This window comes from Cupressus sempervirens, chromosome 3 (assembly GCF_028749045.1).
Source record: "Cupressus sempervirens isolate cs-2001-9-10 chromosome 3, ASM2874904v1, whole genome shotgun sequence".
Lineage (NCBI taxonomy): Eukaryota > Viridiplantae > Streptophyta > Pinopsida > Cupressales > Cupressaceae > Cupressus > Cupressus sempervirens.
Window position 1 is genome coordinate 645,601,372 of NC_143120.1, and position 17,925 is coordinate 645,619,296.

The following is a 17,925-nucleotide window of genomic DNA, read 5'->3' on the forward strand; positions in this document are numbered from 1 at the left end:
AGATGCTTTGGAGGCTAGGGTTTCCATCACTATGATGAACTTTCTCTCATAACCCTATCGCTTGATTTCACTTAGACCCTAATAACTAAAAATATTAACGAGTTAATGAGATGCGAGACCTGAAACTTACTATTTAATTTCCATTTTTCCCCTAAATTACACAAGATCTTTTTTAATTGAATCTTGATATTGATAGAGTTGTAACAACAAAATAGGTTCTCTACTTGTTAATAATATAACAAAATATTCTTTAGAAAAGATGGAACATTTGAACAATTAAAGCTTACTTCCCAGATCCTAATGGCTTGCTTATAGCTAGATTAATCAACTTTATCAAGTTTTTGGAGCGTCTACAACCATGAGCCTATTTACTAACATACTGGTGATTTACACATCATAGAGGTTAAATGAAGTGGAAGAGAACTATGCAAAAAGGTTGTGAAAATAGGGGTTGAAACTACCATTCTTCTCTTTAAGTGTGGACATTGCAAAACATGAATGAAAAATGTTGGAAATGGATAGAGATACAAATATAATGATGAGGCAAAGTTTTAGTATCTAATATGAGCCTTAAAATACATGACTTACTAGTGATGGGCATCTAAATCTTCAAGGAAGTTAGTGCAGGAAAGGAGAAAAAAAAATGCTCTTCTAAAACCACTTTCTAGAATATTTAATTAATCAATGTGATTCGAGTTGTTTCAAAGAGGAAAATGAAGGGCCACAGCCTTTTTTGTGTGGTTTTGGTTTTCGAGATGTAAAGATATATGCCACAGATAGACCACGTGGTAAGAGGACTTCAAATGGCTGTGTTGAGTCATAATAGGACTATGATTTTTCATTTTTTATATTCCCCTATTTTTATTATCTCACAGGAGTCATTGAAGGAAGAAAGTTCATTCATTCTTTTTAAGGACAAACATATACATAATTATTAATAAAAACCTTCCAAACAAATAGGAAAATTTGATTGACCTTTCTTACATGCAATGCACTTTGGATGGTTTTCTTTGTATATCCATGATAATTTCTTTTGTCTATCATTCAAATAACCGTGGTAAAAGATTTTTTTTTAGTCTTGAAAGTGAAACTTCATACATGATTAACACATGTTTAAAATTAAATAAAAAAGTTTTTGCACTTATTAATTTTTTATTTTCTAAAACAATCATCGTGTCTCAAAAAAGTACAAAGAGAAGCAAAATGGTGCAAAAGATTTGAAGTAATTGAAAATGATTATCCTTTGTTTACACACATTATTTTGAAAGTTGGTGAACACATATTTTAAGCCATGTAGACAAGACTATGAATCTTCATTATGTTTGTTTACAAAAAAAAACACTACTACGTGAAATTCTTATGTGCCACTTAAAAGGCTATAATTTTTAAAATTGATTCACTTAAGTGGTACCAATGATATAAAGTTGACAATTTCAAATGAATTTGAAAAGAGTTAAAAGAAAAAAATATATAACAAAAATAGAAAATGTGTAAAAGTATTAAATTAATAAATTAAAATTATACATCTAATAAATTATTAAAAATATAATTAGACAATTGTAACTAATAAAACTATAAAATAAAAATAGAATATTGAAAATAATAATATAATAAAATTAATTAAATAATCAAATAAAAATATCAAATAAATTGTGGGAATATAAGTTATCAATAATATTAATTTGAAAATGATTTTATGTTTGTTCGAGTTTGTACTATTCTAAAAAATTTAATGACTACGTTAACTATGAAATATAATGTTTTATTTATAAAACTAAATTATTGTACAAGATGATTACAATACTAAAATTAGTATCATATAATTAACAAACTTCTATAACAAAATGTATACTTATCTATTCAAACATTCTAAAAATGATATACTTATATGAAATAAGATATGTTAGTCTTACTACCCTTAATCCATGTCTTGCAATTTTTTTCCATGTAGGATCTACTTCCCATCACATAAGGCAGGGACTCAAGCTCAAATAGAGCTCTTGTTATATAAAAGTACACATAAAAGGAAAAATACAAATAGCATGATGTTATTAAGGGGGATGGCACTATGTTGCTCACATAATACTCATTAATAAATAATTTTGACAAGATTGATAGTGAAGTGTTTCTTTCTCATCTTTTTACTAAGTAAGTTGTCTAACCACACATGATTTTAAATGAAGAATAATAGTTGCTTTTTAAAATTAATGTATGATAGTTGTTCAAGTTATAAATTTAGAGGTTGACAATATGAATTTGGAGATTGAGGACATACAAATTGGTTTAACATGTTTGGCACTCAACACATTTTAATGTACAAATAAAATAAAAATTCATTTTAGTATCATTAATTTTTTAATTAATAGTAAAAAGAGGTACAAGGGATAGAATCATGAGGGTTTTTAGCATTGGAATGCTTTTAGAATAATTGTGGGGGGTGGGGTGGGGGGGTGAATTAGTTATCCAAGGTCCATATGTAAAATTATATAACTTTTCACAATTTAGTGAACCCATATCCATAAAACATTTTCATCATACATGCATCCATCAGATTATGCAATCACTTAAACTTGTAGGTTACTATCAAATCAACTTTGTAGAAATGTAAACATGAAACATAACAGATTAAATAAAATATTTGACACAATGATTTAACATGGAAACCCAATTTGGGAAAAACCACCAATAACATGCTACTAATTCTCACTTTTCTGAAGTGATGCCCTATAAAAGGCCAACCCTGTTAAATGTTATAATGCACACTGTTCAATGTGACTTGGTTAAAGGATTTTAGTCACCCTGTTAGGAGTGAGCCTTGTTAGAGGACATTAGATCATTCACTTGGAATGTCACCTAGTTAAAGAATTTACAAATGACTGTTAGGTCAACATTAATCCAAAGGATTTACCCTAGACTAGTACAATGATTAGAAAGTAACAATAAGGATTGATCTGATAACAACTTACAACACACTTGCAGATTATAGATCTCTGTTTCAATCTTCCATTTTTCGTAGCTTTCACACACTTTAGATCTGATAGATTGTTCACCCTTCAAGCGTCCATACCCTTAAGCCTTCTTGCTTTGCTTGCCAATTCAAACACTTCTCTTAGGTCACTGAATGAAGAAATACCCTAGACTTCTTGTCTTCATTAGGTTCTCGCATATGAAAACCTTTGCTTTTGACTAGCCATTTCTATAAATAGAAAATTAAGATATTTTTCCATTCATTCTCCTTCATCTATTTTAGAATTAGGGTAGATTAGGCAGGATTCAGTGAATCTACCCTTTTTTTCATTTCATCCCCTTCTAGATACTTCTCCTCCAATTTTCCTTGAATTCACCTCAAAATGGTTTACCTTGAATTCCATGCCACGATCTCATCAAGCTTATCTTCCACATGATTCACATAATCCAAGAAATTAAACTTGTTGCCCCAGATTCATCAAATTCTCAATCTTTCTCATAACATTGACAACTGACATTAACTATCTTCTAGTGCTCAGCACATACTGTGTTGCTCAACATCCACTAACAAATCACTCTGCACAAACTAAAATTTACTGTTGCTTGACATCAACTAAACTTTACTTGACTTACACTGTGTCACTCTGCTTACTCTAAAATTGACTTTTCTTGGCTCCAATTGATTTTCTACTCTGCTTATACTAACTTTTCTCAACACTGTGAAAAATGTTAAACTTGGTAGACAATTTTTTTTTAACTTGTTCTTCTAAACTTAATCTGTGTAACCATTCATTGCAACCTTAGGTAGATTATCAATGCACTATAATATCACTACCTTAACTGATCCTTGTACTCCTTTTCCATATCATAACTCAATCTTTCCTCTAGGTATTATTGTTACCTCATTTGATCAAATCCTCTTCATCAATCAAATAAATGATAGTACTTAAATAATATAAGCAATTGTCTTACCAGCATAGTGACAAAACAATGAATGAAACACATAATTATACTTGTGTCAATCTATTTTCAACAATATTCCTCTTTGGCATTGATAGAAAACCAAACTGAAAAAACTTAATCAGTTCAACCAACAACATAACAAGAAAAAAAAATTCTTCATATTGAAATTTCTCCCTCTATCAACAACTTTCATCTTTTGAGTAGGTTACAAAATTCTATTATGATCAATAAAAAATCAATCAACTCATCCTTATGACTCCCTCTTGATTACTTCTTATATCTCCTCATTATCGCCCTCTTACTAGGTAAATGTAATCAATAGGTACACTTTCTCCCTCTGAGTAGATATTCTATGTATCTTCTATCTCCCTTTGTAAACCATCCCTTTGGTAAACTCTGGTGTTAAATTTCTCCCTTTTTGACAAAAATGCCAAAGAATTGTCATCTTTAATATGTAGATATGAACTTTCTCAATTTCTCCCTTGATCACCTAGCTTGTGACCAATTTGGAACTCTAGCATGTTGATTACTTTAGGTAGCTCCTAAAGTAAGATCCACTGCATCAATGTGTAACATATGTCAATCAATCTTTTTTTGATGCAGGACACTCCTCATGTTTCTTAGATAGCCTTTGATAGGGGTATCACCCCTAGTTTACCTCTTCGATACTCATGAATATCCTTAGGTAATACTTTTGTGAAGATATCAACTATTTGCCCTTTTGTATTCACATATTCCATTTTCACCTCTTTATCTTGAGCTAATTATCTTAAGTAATAATACTTGATTGCAATGTGCTTAGTCTTTGTATGCATCACAAGATTCTTTGATATATTTATAGCACTTGTATCATCACAATGAAGTATTACAGGTTCAGTGATTTCCTCTTTCATACCTTTGAGTAGCTTTTTCATCCATACAATGTTTGTACAGTTTACTACAACAATGACATATTCAGCTTCAACAGTAGATTGAGAAATGTAGTTTTGTTTCTTGTTAGTCTTTGTAACCAGCCTTTTACCTAAGAAAAATGCTTCTCCACTGGTGCTCTTTTTGTCATCAATATTTCTAACCTAGTCAACATTAGTGTAGTCTCTCAATTCAAACTTCTCATTTTTTATAGTATAGACCATAGTCTTTTGTTCCTTTTAGATATCTCATTATTCTCTTTACTACCATCAAATGACTCTCCCCAAGGCTAGTAGAGAATCTTACAACTATCCCTATAGATTATGCAATATTAGTTCTATTGCATACTACATATTATAATTTTTGGATCATAGACCTATATAATGATTGATTCACCTAAACTAAATCATCATTATTTGACAATTTATGTCATATTACCATAGGTGTGCTTACTGGCTTTGAATCCTCCAATCCAAAAGTTTTCAATATCTCCTTAACATACTTTGATTGAGGGATGTATATACCATATTTCATCTGACATACTTGCAAACCCACAAAGAACTTGATCTCTCCAAACATAGACATCTCAAATTCTTTTTGCATTTCATTTGCAAAAGCCTTACATAAAGTATCTTGACATCAAAATATGATATCACCAACAAAAAATTTATATAGTAAAATACCTTTACCTTTCTCTATCTTCAAGTACAAATTTTTGTTATCATTAGTCCTCTCAAATCCATTCTTCATAAGATAATTATGAAGCCTTTCATATCATGCTCTTGGTGCTTGCTTCAAACCATATAAAGCTTTGTGTGATCTACATACCATGTTCATGTTTTCATCATCAAAAAATCCTTCTAGTTGTTCTATATAAACATCTTCTTGTAATATAACATTTAGAAATGCAGATTTGAGATCCATTTGGTACATTTTGAGACCTTTGTATGTAGAGTAAGCAAGCAGAGTTCTTACTCCTTCCAATCTTTTAATAGGGGCAAATATTTCTCCATAATCAATCCCTTCTTCTTGTGCATATCCTTTATAAACTAATCTTGCCTTGTTCCTTGTGACTCCATTTTCATCTAACTATTTTCTATATATCCACTTGGTGCCAATCACATTTTCACCTTATAGTCTAGGAACTAGACTCCATGTTTGATTTTTCTCAATTTGTTCAATCTCTTCTTCCATGGCTTTACTCTAGTCCACATCTTCTAATGCATCTTTCACTATTTTAGGTTCTTGCATGCTTACCAAACATGTATCATTTCTTAGCTTGTTTCTTGACATTGTTCTAGGATTTTTATAACCAATAATTTTTGCAATAGGGTGATGTCTCTTGACATAATTAAAAAAATCTTGGTTTTTCTCTATTTTCTTTATTTGGTCTCTTAAATTCTAAATCACTATGTACATCTCTGGTAGGTAACTCAACATCTCTTCCAAGTAAACTAATTTTAGAATCAGAATGTGCCTCAATATGATTCTATAACTCAACATCTGAATATAGTTTGGTTCCTAAATGCAACTCGACATTCATAGTATGTGACTCAACAGTCACTGAAAGTTGTTGTTGGTTCGTAACTTGATTTAAAACATCTCCATCCTTAGGTATACCTTCATAAAAGTATACAAATTATTTTTACATTCATTGATAATTGGCTAATGAAGATATGTAATTTTCATCATTTATGGTAACATATAATGTACATACTTACCAAAAACCTTAGAAAATTGTCTAAGTATGACTTTGGTTTATAGCAATGTATTTTTTTGTATGTAACTTGTTTTTGATGTCATATTATGCCTAGAGAAGTTAGATGGAGATAGTATACATGTTGATGATGATGTGTATAATATCAAACATGAGTATAGATTGTATGAAAATGAGATATTTGTGTTTTACTAGTGAAATAGGACAATGAAATTAAAGGAAAGGAATTATTATGTTTACACAACAATTACTTGACTGATTAGGGCTAACATCCTAGATGTTTACCCTAATTTGGAAAATTATATTATGGTCTTAGCCAACCTAGCAATAATTTGTGAAAAGGCATGGTATTAATGCAAAGGATCTTGTGAAGAGAAGTGTAATACTTTGTGATATATTGTGATATGCAAAATTTCTATGACAGGATATATGTGAAGTTTTGAGAAGCTATTTTTTTTATCCATGATCAAGCTGAAGATTAGAGATTAGTCAAGCAAGAAGTTACAACATCTATATTCCTAAAGACTGATTACTCGTTTGGGCAGTGAGCTCTTCTTGTAATTGGAAGTGCATGTTTGGGCAATGGGCTCATCTTGCATCTACTGTACTACAACTCCTAATAGGGTTGGAATCTCTTAACATGGATTCAAAGTCTCCTAATAGGGACTCTCTATAATAAATTTACTTATTGACTCCTAACAGGGTCTATCCTCTAACAAGGAACATATATATTAGTGTATTATCTAGTGAGTATCATCCCCATTGGGGTTTTCCCTTGGCTAGGGTTTCCCTCGTTAACAAAATATGGTGTTATGAGTTATCTTTGTGCATGTTTACTATTACTATTCAAAATTACTTTATTATTTTCTTATGTATGGTTCAAAGTAATAAATAATATTCAATTAGCGACTAAAGTTTGTAAATTACTGATTCACCTCCCTCTCAATAATTCCTATTTCTAACAATTGGTATTGGAGGACAGTTTCTCAGAAGAGGCTTAACAACTTGAGTAATATCCCTATGGATATGGAATAGTTGATGAAGAACCTTAAGAGACACTTGAACAAATTGATCTCTTTACTAAAGAAAGAGATAAATTGAAGGATAGATATGAAGAATCCAAAGTATATATTGGAAAATTGAAGGACAAGATTGAACATCTCAAATCCAAGCCTAAATATACTGAATTTGAAACTAGTGATGATGATTATTCAAAGATGAAGATAGATGACAAGATCTTGAAGCATGAATTGAAGATTATCAATCTGAAGTAGACTTTGAGGAATGATCCTAGCAAAGTTAAATCTAATTTGAAGACTAAGAATGTAGATCTTAGAGTGAGTCTAGCAAATAAGACATTTGAATTTGAAACATTGAAAGAAGATCATGAAGAAATTCATAAGTACAACACTATTGTGAAAGGTGAACTAAATCAATGCAAGTAGCAACTTGAGAAGCTTTATTCTAGTAGAGAAAATCTTGATCATTCTATGTCAATATAGAGACCTACCTATGATAAGACTGGTCTTGGTTATCTATTTAACAAGTCTGAAATGAAACCTACAAATAGATCAGATTTGAAAGAAAAAGCTAAATCTAATGATGAGATTGAATCTAGTAAATCTTTAGATAAACCCAAAGAAGTTAGTCATGACAAGGAAGTTGAGATTTTGGCTGAACTAAAGCAAGTGGAATCCCCTAAAGAAACTGGGTATGAATTTAGAGTTAAGTGTTTTTCATGTGATGAAATAGATCATATGAAAAGAGATTGTACAAATAAGTCATTTAATCATGTTAAGGATTTTTATTGTCTTAATTGTCATGGTATGGGTCATAAAGAAATTGACTATAGGAAACCTAAATATGACAATGATAGAAGAAATAGTAGAATGTTTGGAAATACTAATCCTATAGATAGAAGAAGATCTAATGAGAGTAGATCAAGAGAAAGAAGACCTTATGAAGAAAGAAGATAGATCATGTGTTATATGTGTAAAAAATTTGGACACATAGATTCGAATTATCATGCACTAGTTGATGAACATAATCCTAGAAGCAAAACTCTAGTATGTCAGTTATGCAACAACTTTGGACATACAACAAAGTATTGTAGAATGGATAGAAACTTCAAAGATAGAAGGAATAATGGAAGAAACTTTAGAAATAGAAGAAACAATAGAAGAAATTTTGGAAATGATAAAAGGAACCATGAAAGGAACCCAAAAACTAAGAAAGACAATGAGGAACAAAGAAATGTAGTCAGTGAACTTTGAAAAGAACATAGTGAGGCATTTGTAAAATGATTAGAGATCATAGAAGATAATTTAGATGATGGTGAGACATGAAGATTGAAGTCATTAATGAAGTTTGATTCAACTAAGTTGAATTAATCTTATTCACAATACTAGAACTTGAAACTTCAATTACAAATCAAATTATGGGTAGTGAAGTTGGGAAAAGGTGTATTGAGATAAGTTTAGACTGTATCTAAGCTTGCTTGATATTTGGAGCTTATCAAAACTTGTTATGAAGGAATTAAGAGTTACCATTATTACAAAGAAATACAATTTTGTAGCAAAAGATGAAAAATATATTTTTATAGAGAATTTTTTGAAGAAAAGTTTTATGGAGCATTGTCATGATGGAAGGAAGTGACAGTAAACCTTGAGTAGCATCTGAAGATTAGATAGGTATTTGATTTTAGAATGTAATTGATAACTTTTTCATGTTTGCAAAGTATGTAATTAATGCAAGCTTGAATTGATGAATAAAGTGGAATACAAACTTCATTACCACTTCATTGTGATTACATCTAAAGCATAGAGCACTCATAAGTGACTTGATAAGGAAAATTTGAAGTAAACCCTATTTTTTGAAAGAGGTGTTTTATTGTTTATTTATAGAATTTCTTCAATAAAGTTTATATTTGATAAAACCATGGATATGTCTATAGTTAATAATGTTGTAAATGAGGAGAGGCCAAAATTGAGATTGTTTCCATGAAACCCATAGAAGGAAACCCTAGTTCAATATTATCCATTGTGCCAAACAATGTAGTGTATTTGGAAGATGTAGGAAGTTATCTTAACAACAAGTTTGAATTTTTTGGAAGTGAGTATATGGATAAAGATATGGAAATAGTCTTTAATCATGATATGACTATGAAGCCCAGATTTGAACATTTGAAAGAATTAGACCTATTCAAATATCATTTCTACTGAGAATTGGATATAGATAAATAGACATAGATCATACTAAATAGAATACATGATGGAAAACTATGGATGGAAGATAGTGTAGTTGATATTTCAGCTGACCTTATTCATGAGGTAATTGGTCTTAGCAAACAAGGTAGTGTACCTATAGGTGAGAAACTTGTTAAGAAAAAGGTTGAGAGCTACACAAAAGAAGTTTATAATGGGAAGGCTAAGGTGATCAACACCATTAAATAGGATGATGTAAGATACCTGAGTAGAATCATTTCTTACTCCATATATGCAAGTTCTAAGATTGATGAATTGTTAGGCAGATTCATCTATACAATGTTGAGAATGAACAAGTTAACCTTAGTGAAATTCTAAGAATGCAACTTCTTGAGAACCTAGAGAAAATAAAAATGAGTAAAAAAGGTGTGTTTAGATTTTAGTCACTGATCAACCATTTATTTTTTCATGTACTTAAGAGATTTCCATATTTGTTAGTCATAGAAATTGTGAGCAGTGAGAGGTGTATAATGGAGATGATCACAAATGTATATATAAGACATCCAACAGATAAAATCTTGGATAGTGGGAACTTGATAATGAAAACATTTTAGAATGAAATGAGACAAAGATTCAGAATTGCACCTGTAATTGTAGAAATATTTAAAGATGACTTATATATTATGGTTGATATAGATTTTACTTATATTCAAGAAGTAGATCCTTAGGAAACATTTCTTGATCCCTTAAGTTATGAATTGAGTGATGATATAGCAATTGGATACATTGATTTATTGTTGAACTCTAAGAAGGACCAAGTTGAGTACAGATTTGGAACTTATGATGAGATTACCCAATCATCTCATCAAGCATCTTTAGAAAAGGCATCTCATAAGAACATAGAAAAAATAATGAGGAAAGCTTTATCAAAGGTTGATATGACTAAAAGTGAGTCACAGGTAGTTAGATAGACTATGAAGCAAGGCATAATGTATGTGCAACCTTTTCCAGTGTCTATTGTAGAGACATCTTTGGAATAGAGCATTCCATATGTAGCAGTGTTAGACATAAAACCAAGTGAGCCAAAGAGGAAATTAGAAAGATTAGTGGGAGCTGTGATCACCAAGACAAAAAGGGTTAAGCAACAAGCCATTGGACTAGAAAATAGACAAAAGACATTGTTGAAATTTTTTGAGTCTAGTGAAGAAGAAGAATAAGAAGTTAAATAGAAAGAGAAAGTAACTACTTCAAAATAGTTAGTAGGTAAAGCTCAACAACCCTGGAAGCCAAAGATAGAAAAGATAAATTTAGCCATTGATAATGAAGGGAACTTTGTTCAGATGAACATATTTTATGACTTGTATAATGATATTGAGAAATATTAGATTGATATCTCTACTATGAGATATATAATAGCTAATAATCTAAAACTTAAGGATATTCAAGGCATGGTAAATCAAAAAGTCTATGACAGACTTGCTGTAAAGAAGGCACCAACTCAAGAAGAGGACATAGAACTTTAGAAGTCCATGATAAGGACTATATGCAAGACTAGTAACAAAAGTAAAGTCAAGAATTTGTTGAGCAATCTAGCACCTTTCCTAAGAAACAAGGTGAGACCATTTCATTTTATTATGGGTGAGAAGGATAAGATTAGAAGTGAAACAACCACAACTATCAATTAGATGATGATAGACTCTAAGGAAACACCTTAAGCACCTAGAACCTTGGAAGTGTCAATAAGTGGTGACACAATGCAAATAGATCATACCAATGTTACTATTAACATTGATGATACTAACCCTTTTGAGAGTTCAGAACAAGCTGAATCTCATGTCGAGCATATTCAAGAATAATTGAAACAAATTGAAGAGGAGAAAAAACTATTAGAAGAAGAAAAGAGGAAAATAGAAGAAGCGAAGAAAAAATTGCTTGAAGATTAAATGAAGAGAAGAGTTGAGGAAGATAAAAAGAAGAGAATAGAGGAGGGAGAAAAGAGAGAGAAGGAAACAAAGGAGAAGGAAGAGAGAGAAAGAAGAGAGTAAGAGTCAAAGAGGTAGTTGAGAAGAACCAAAGGGAGAATGAATCTCAACCATCTAGTTCATCTACTCCACTTTCACTTGCTAGCCTGACAAGTGATGATGATGATCAAACTAACTTGATCTCGTCTCTAACCAAGCTTATTGAGAAGAACAAGAAAGTGAAGAGCCTGTAAAAAACCTTGATGGAGGTTACTAACATATTGCACAGTACTCTAGTAGTCCAGTATACAAAGGTAGATCCTAAATAGAGGGCACAAGAAGTGTTGAAGTCTTTTGATGAAGAATTTACAAATTTTTCAAATGTGGCAGATTTAAAGGCCTAGATTTCACATGATGCTAATTTATTTAGCACCATTTATCAAAATATAAAGAAAAATTTGATAAGTTTTGATACTTGTAACAAGGAACTTTGAAAACGTCAATAGGATGGCAAGATATTATACATTAAATGTACCCTATCTCATAGGTTGACTAAGGATCTTGATGGTAATATTGAAGGTAAGCTCCATGAGCTAGAGTCTCTATCTAACCAGATACAACAACCTTTCAACAAAATTGATGACTTTGTAGGAAAAGTGGCTAGTAGTCATTGTGATATCAGGAAATTGGAATTTTAGGAAAAAACAATTTTTGAAAATATTTTAAGATTTCAGAGAGTCTATTGCTCTAAAAATATCTATTGTAGAGAGACAGTTGGAGGAGTGTGTCAAAGCTAAGGACACCTACTCAAACTTTTTGTATTCCAATCTTAATGTAGTTGAGATTGCATCATATGTCCTATGTGCAATTCTCACCTTTGTTGAATCAACCAAGGATACATGGACTAAAGGTATGAATAGTCTTAAGGATAGTTTTGACTAGTGTATGAAGATACTATCAGTTTAAGGTAGATGTTTACAGAGTTTTTGACAATAGTTTTGATAGTTTTTGACATTTGTCATTGATGTCAGAGAGGGAGAGGATGCATAAGAAAATTGTAAATAAAGTAAAGGTGAGAAGATAAAATTGTAAGATATGAAATCATATTGTAAGGGGGAGCATATGTAAGATAGACAAGTTATAATAGTTGATTAATGTAATGTTATTGTATTTTTTTGATAAGTTTTTGATACTTAGCCAATTTTCCCTATTTTGTTGCCATCAATACCAAAGGGGGAGATTTTTGACAATTGGCTAATGAAGATATTTAATTTTTTTCATTTATGGAAACACATGATATACATGCTTACAAGAAACATAAAAAATAAAGATATTTAGCTTTTGGTACTCAGAAAATTGTCTAAGTATGAATTTGGTTTACAATAGTGTATTGTTTTGTATGTAACTTATTACTAACATCATATTATGACTAGAAAAGTTAGATGGAGATAGTATACATTTTGACGATGATATGTATAACCTTAGACATCAGTACCGATCGTACAAAAAAGAGATATTCTTATTTTACTATTTTGTTTACAAAAACAATTACTTGACCAATTAGGGCTGACATCCTAGATGTCTAATCTAATTTGGAAAATTATATTATGGTCTTAGCTGACCTAGAAACAATTTGTGAAAAGGCATGGTATTTATGTAAAGGACATCTTGTAAAGAGAAGTGTAGTACTTTGTGATATATTGTGATATGCAAACTTTCTGTGAAAGTTATATATTTAAAGTTTGAGAAGATATTTTTGTGATATGAGATCGAGCTAAAGAGTAGAGATCATTCAAGAAAGAAGTTACAACATCTATATTCCTAAAGACTAATTAATTTTTTGGGAAATGAGCTCTTCTTGTAATTGGAAGTGCATTTTTGGGCAATGGGCTCATCTTGCATCTACTATACTACAACTCCTAATAGGGTTGGAATCTCCTAATAGGGATTCAAAGTCTCCTAATAGGGACTCACTATACTAAATTTTCTCATTGACTCCTAACAAGGTCCATACTCTAACAAGGAACATATATACCAGTATATTATCTAGTGGGTATCATCCCTATCGAGGTTTTCCCTTGGCCAAGGTTTTCCTAATTAACGAAATATGGTGTTAGGAGTTATCTTTGTGCATGGTTACTATTACTGTTCAACACTACTTTATTACTTTCTTATGTATGATTCAAAGTAATAAATAATATTCAGTTAGAGACTAGTGTTTGTAAATTATTGATTCACCCCACCTCTTAGTAATTCCTATTTCTAACATTTTATTCTTCTGGTTCCTTCATAGGTTCAACTTCATATACTTCTGCTTATTCATCAAATTTCACATTTGCACTTTCCACAACTTTTCTAGTGTTAGTATTTAAATACTTATAAGCTTTACTTCTTGTGGAATAACTAAGGAATATATCTTCTTCATTTTTTGCATCTAGTTTACCATTCTTGAAATATTTGAGAATATAACACTTGCTTCCAAATACCTTAAATATTTTACATCGTGAGTATCTATACCATAGTTCAAAAGGTTTTGAATGAGTACCTTTCTTGACTTGCACATGGTTCAAGGTATAGACAATTGTACTTACAACTTCTTTCCAGTATTTCAAAGAGATTTTTTTCTCCATCATGAGTGTCCTAGCACAATCCATTATAGACCTATTCCTCCTTTCAACAATTCCATTTTGTTGAGGGGTCCTAGGAGTAGATGTTTATATTTTGATTCCTCTATCATTACAAAACATCTCAAACTCATTTGATGTAAATTATCCTCCTTTTTCAGATCTAAAACATTTTAGAATTTTACCTATTTCCTTCTAAATTCTTGCTAAATACCACTTAACATTTGGAAAGCATAAGATTTCTATCTCAAAAACATATTAGTCATCATTCTAGAATAATCATCAACAAGTAGCATAATGTACTTATCTCCTTTGTAGCTTTTCACTTCAATCGGTCCACACAAGTCAATATGAACCAACTCTAGTATTCCTTTAGAGGTATGAGTCTTACTCCTAAAACTTGACTTTGCCATTTTTCCTAGCTAACATTGTTTGCAAATTATATTTTCAGGCTTCTTCAACTTAGGAAAACCTCTGACTCTTCTCATATTACTGATACTAACCAAGCCATCAAAATTAACATGACATAACCTTTTGTGCCATAGCCACACATCATCAAATCAACAACTAAACAATTAGCATCCTCTATATCAAGATAGAATAGATTACCTCTAGTTTGATCACCTTTTCCAATTATTTTTCCATCAATATCATATATCTTAGCAATCTTATTTTCAAACTCAACCTTACAACCTAAATTTTTTAGTTGTGACACACTCAACAAATTATAGTTAAATCCTTCAACATAATAAGAATTGTCACATAAAATATTTTATAGGATTTTGATAGAACCTTTTCCTTTTATTAGACATGGTGCATCATTATCAAACCTTACACTATTTCCATCATAATAATTCAAGGTAATGAACTTACTTTTATCTCTAGTCATGTGATGTGAACACCCACTATTGATGATCCATTTTTTATTCTTGTTGACATAAGACACTAGTGTAGGTGCCTCATCCTTGACAAATTCATCCTTCATTGCAACATACACCATGTCATCATCATGATTGTCAGATTCATCTTTAGTTTTTTCTTCAGTAATGTAGCAAGAATTATTTCCTTTATCTTTGTTGTCTTCATCTCTTCTATTTTTGTACTTGTCACCACCTCTATAATTCTTCTTCTTTAGACATCTTATAGCAATATGATCAACCTCATTGCAATTGAAACACACAATAGTTAACTTACCTTTAAATTTGCCTTTACCTCTATGAAATCTCCTTATTAGTAGTGCTTCAAGTTAATCTACATCTTCCTCATTTGTATCACTGACACTAGACACATATTTTACCTTTTTCTTCTTCTTCTCATTAGGTTCCTTTAATGATAGTTTAGCTTTGAAAGTAGATTCAATATTATCAGGTTTGTAATTATCAAAATTAGATAAGTCAATAGTAGTGAGGCTACTTACTAGACCTTCAAGAGTTAGATCATTCCTTGGCATACATCTCAGTTCTTGTACTATAGAAACTCTAATAGCATAGATGGGAAATAGTGTTCTCAAAAATTTTCTTAGTATAGTATCATCATCTATTTTACCAGTAGCTCCTCTTATTTCATTAACACATCTTTTATCCTAGAACAATATTAAGCAATATTCTCACCTTCTTGCATTCTCATAGTATCAAACTTACCTCTAAGACTTTAAACTTTGGCTCTTTTAATCACCTCCATAGATAGTGTGCAGAGCATCCCACATTTTCTTTATACTATCACAACCTTGATATCATAAAACATGGCATAACTGAGGGCAGAGATAATCTCCAACATTGCCTAATTGTGTTCTTTCTTCTTTTTTAGATCTTCAATAGTTAGGGCTCCAGTAGGATCAACATGCTCATTGGTAATGGTAGACTATGCACAATCTCCAAGAACTCCTAGGTGTAGCTTTATCAAACTTTTCCATGCAATAAAGTTATCTCTATTAAGCATGGGTACCTCTCTCTTTGACATCTTAACCTTTTTACTTCTAGTACCTTCAAACTAGATCTCTTAAGCATATGACTCTAATACCAATTGTTGGAATACTTTTAGAATAACTTTGGGGGCAGGGGGCGGGGGGGGGGGTGTGTGAATTAGTTATCCAAGGTCTAGATGTACAATTATATAATTTTTCACAACTTAGTGAACCCATATCCATAAAACATTTTCATCATGCATGCATCCATTAGATTATGCAATCACTTAAACTTGTAGGTTACTATCAAATCAACTTTGTTGAAATGTAAACATGAAACATAAGGGATTCAATAACACATTTGATACAATGATTGAATGTGGAAACCTAATTTGGGAAAAACCACTATTAACATGCTACTAATTCTTCTAAAGTGATGCCATGTGAAAGGCCAACCCTATTAAAGGTTACAATGCACACTATTAAATGTGACCTGGTCAAAGGATTTCAATCACCCTATTAGGAGTGAGCCTTGTTAGAGGACTTTAAATTATTCACTTAGAACATCACCCAGTTAAAGGATTTACAAATGACTATTATTTCAACATTAATCCAAAGGATTTACCCTAGACTAGTACAATGATTAGAAAGTAATAGTAAGGTTTGATCTGATAACAACTTACAACACACTTGTAGATTATAGATCTCTATTTCAGTCCTCCATTTGACTTGGCTTTCACACACTTTAGCTATGATATCTTGTTCACCTTTCAAGCATCCATACCCTTAAGCCTTCTTTATTTTTGTTGCCAATGCAAAAACTTCTCTTAGGTCACTCAATGAAGCAATACACTAGACTTCTTATCTTTCTTAGGCTCTCGCACATGACAACCTTGGCTTCTGATCAACCATCTCTATAAATAGAAAATTAAGTTTTTTTTTCCATTCATTCTCCTTCATTCATTTTAGGGTTAGGTTAGATTAGGTAGGATTCAGTGAATCTACCATTCTTTTCATTTCATCACCTTTTAGAAAATTCTCCTTCAATTCTCTTTGAATTCACCTCAAAAGGGATTACCTTGAATTCTGTGCCACCAGCTCATTAAGCTTATCGTCCATACAGTTCACACAATCCAAGAAATCAAAATTTTTGGCTTAGATTCATCAAATTCTTTATCTTTATCATAATGTTAACACTCAATATTACTTGTCTTTTGGTGCTCGACACATACTATGTTGTTCGATAGCTACTAACACATCACTTGGCATGAACTAAAGTTTATTGGTGCTTGACATCAACAAAATTTTACTCCTAAATCAGACATTTACATCACTTCTAAATCCTGTATTTGACTTATCCCTTCATGAAATTTGCAACCCTATGATGATAAACTAAGAATTTACATGACTCCTTGAATCACAAGAAAAATAGATCAACATATACAACCTAGAATAGATTGCAAGTGAGTTTCATGCTCTTTGTTCACAAAACACAAAAGATTATGAACTACATGAACATGAGACATGATTTGGACTGAAGATTAACTTGCTTCTACATTTTTATTCATTTCCTTGAAACACATACAATAAGATACATGAAATTGAATCATAAAACTACCGAATATACTAAGACTATCACTCTATTCTCATTAAATATTGTTCATTACATGAGAGAAAT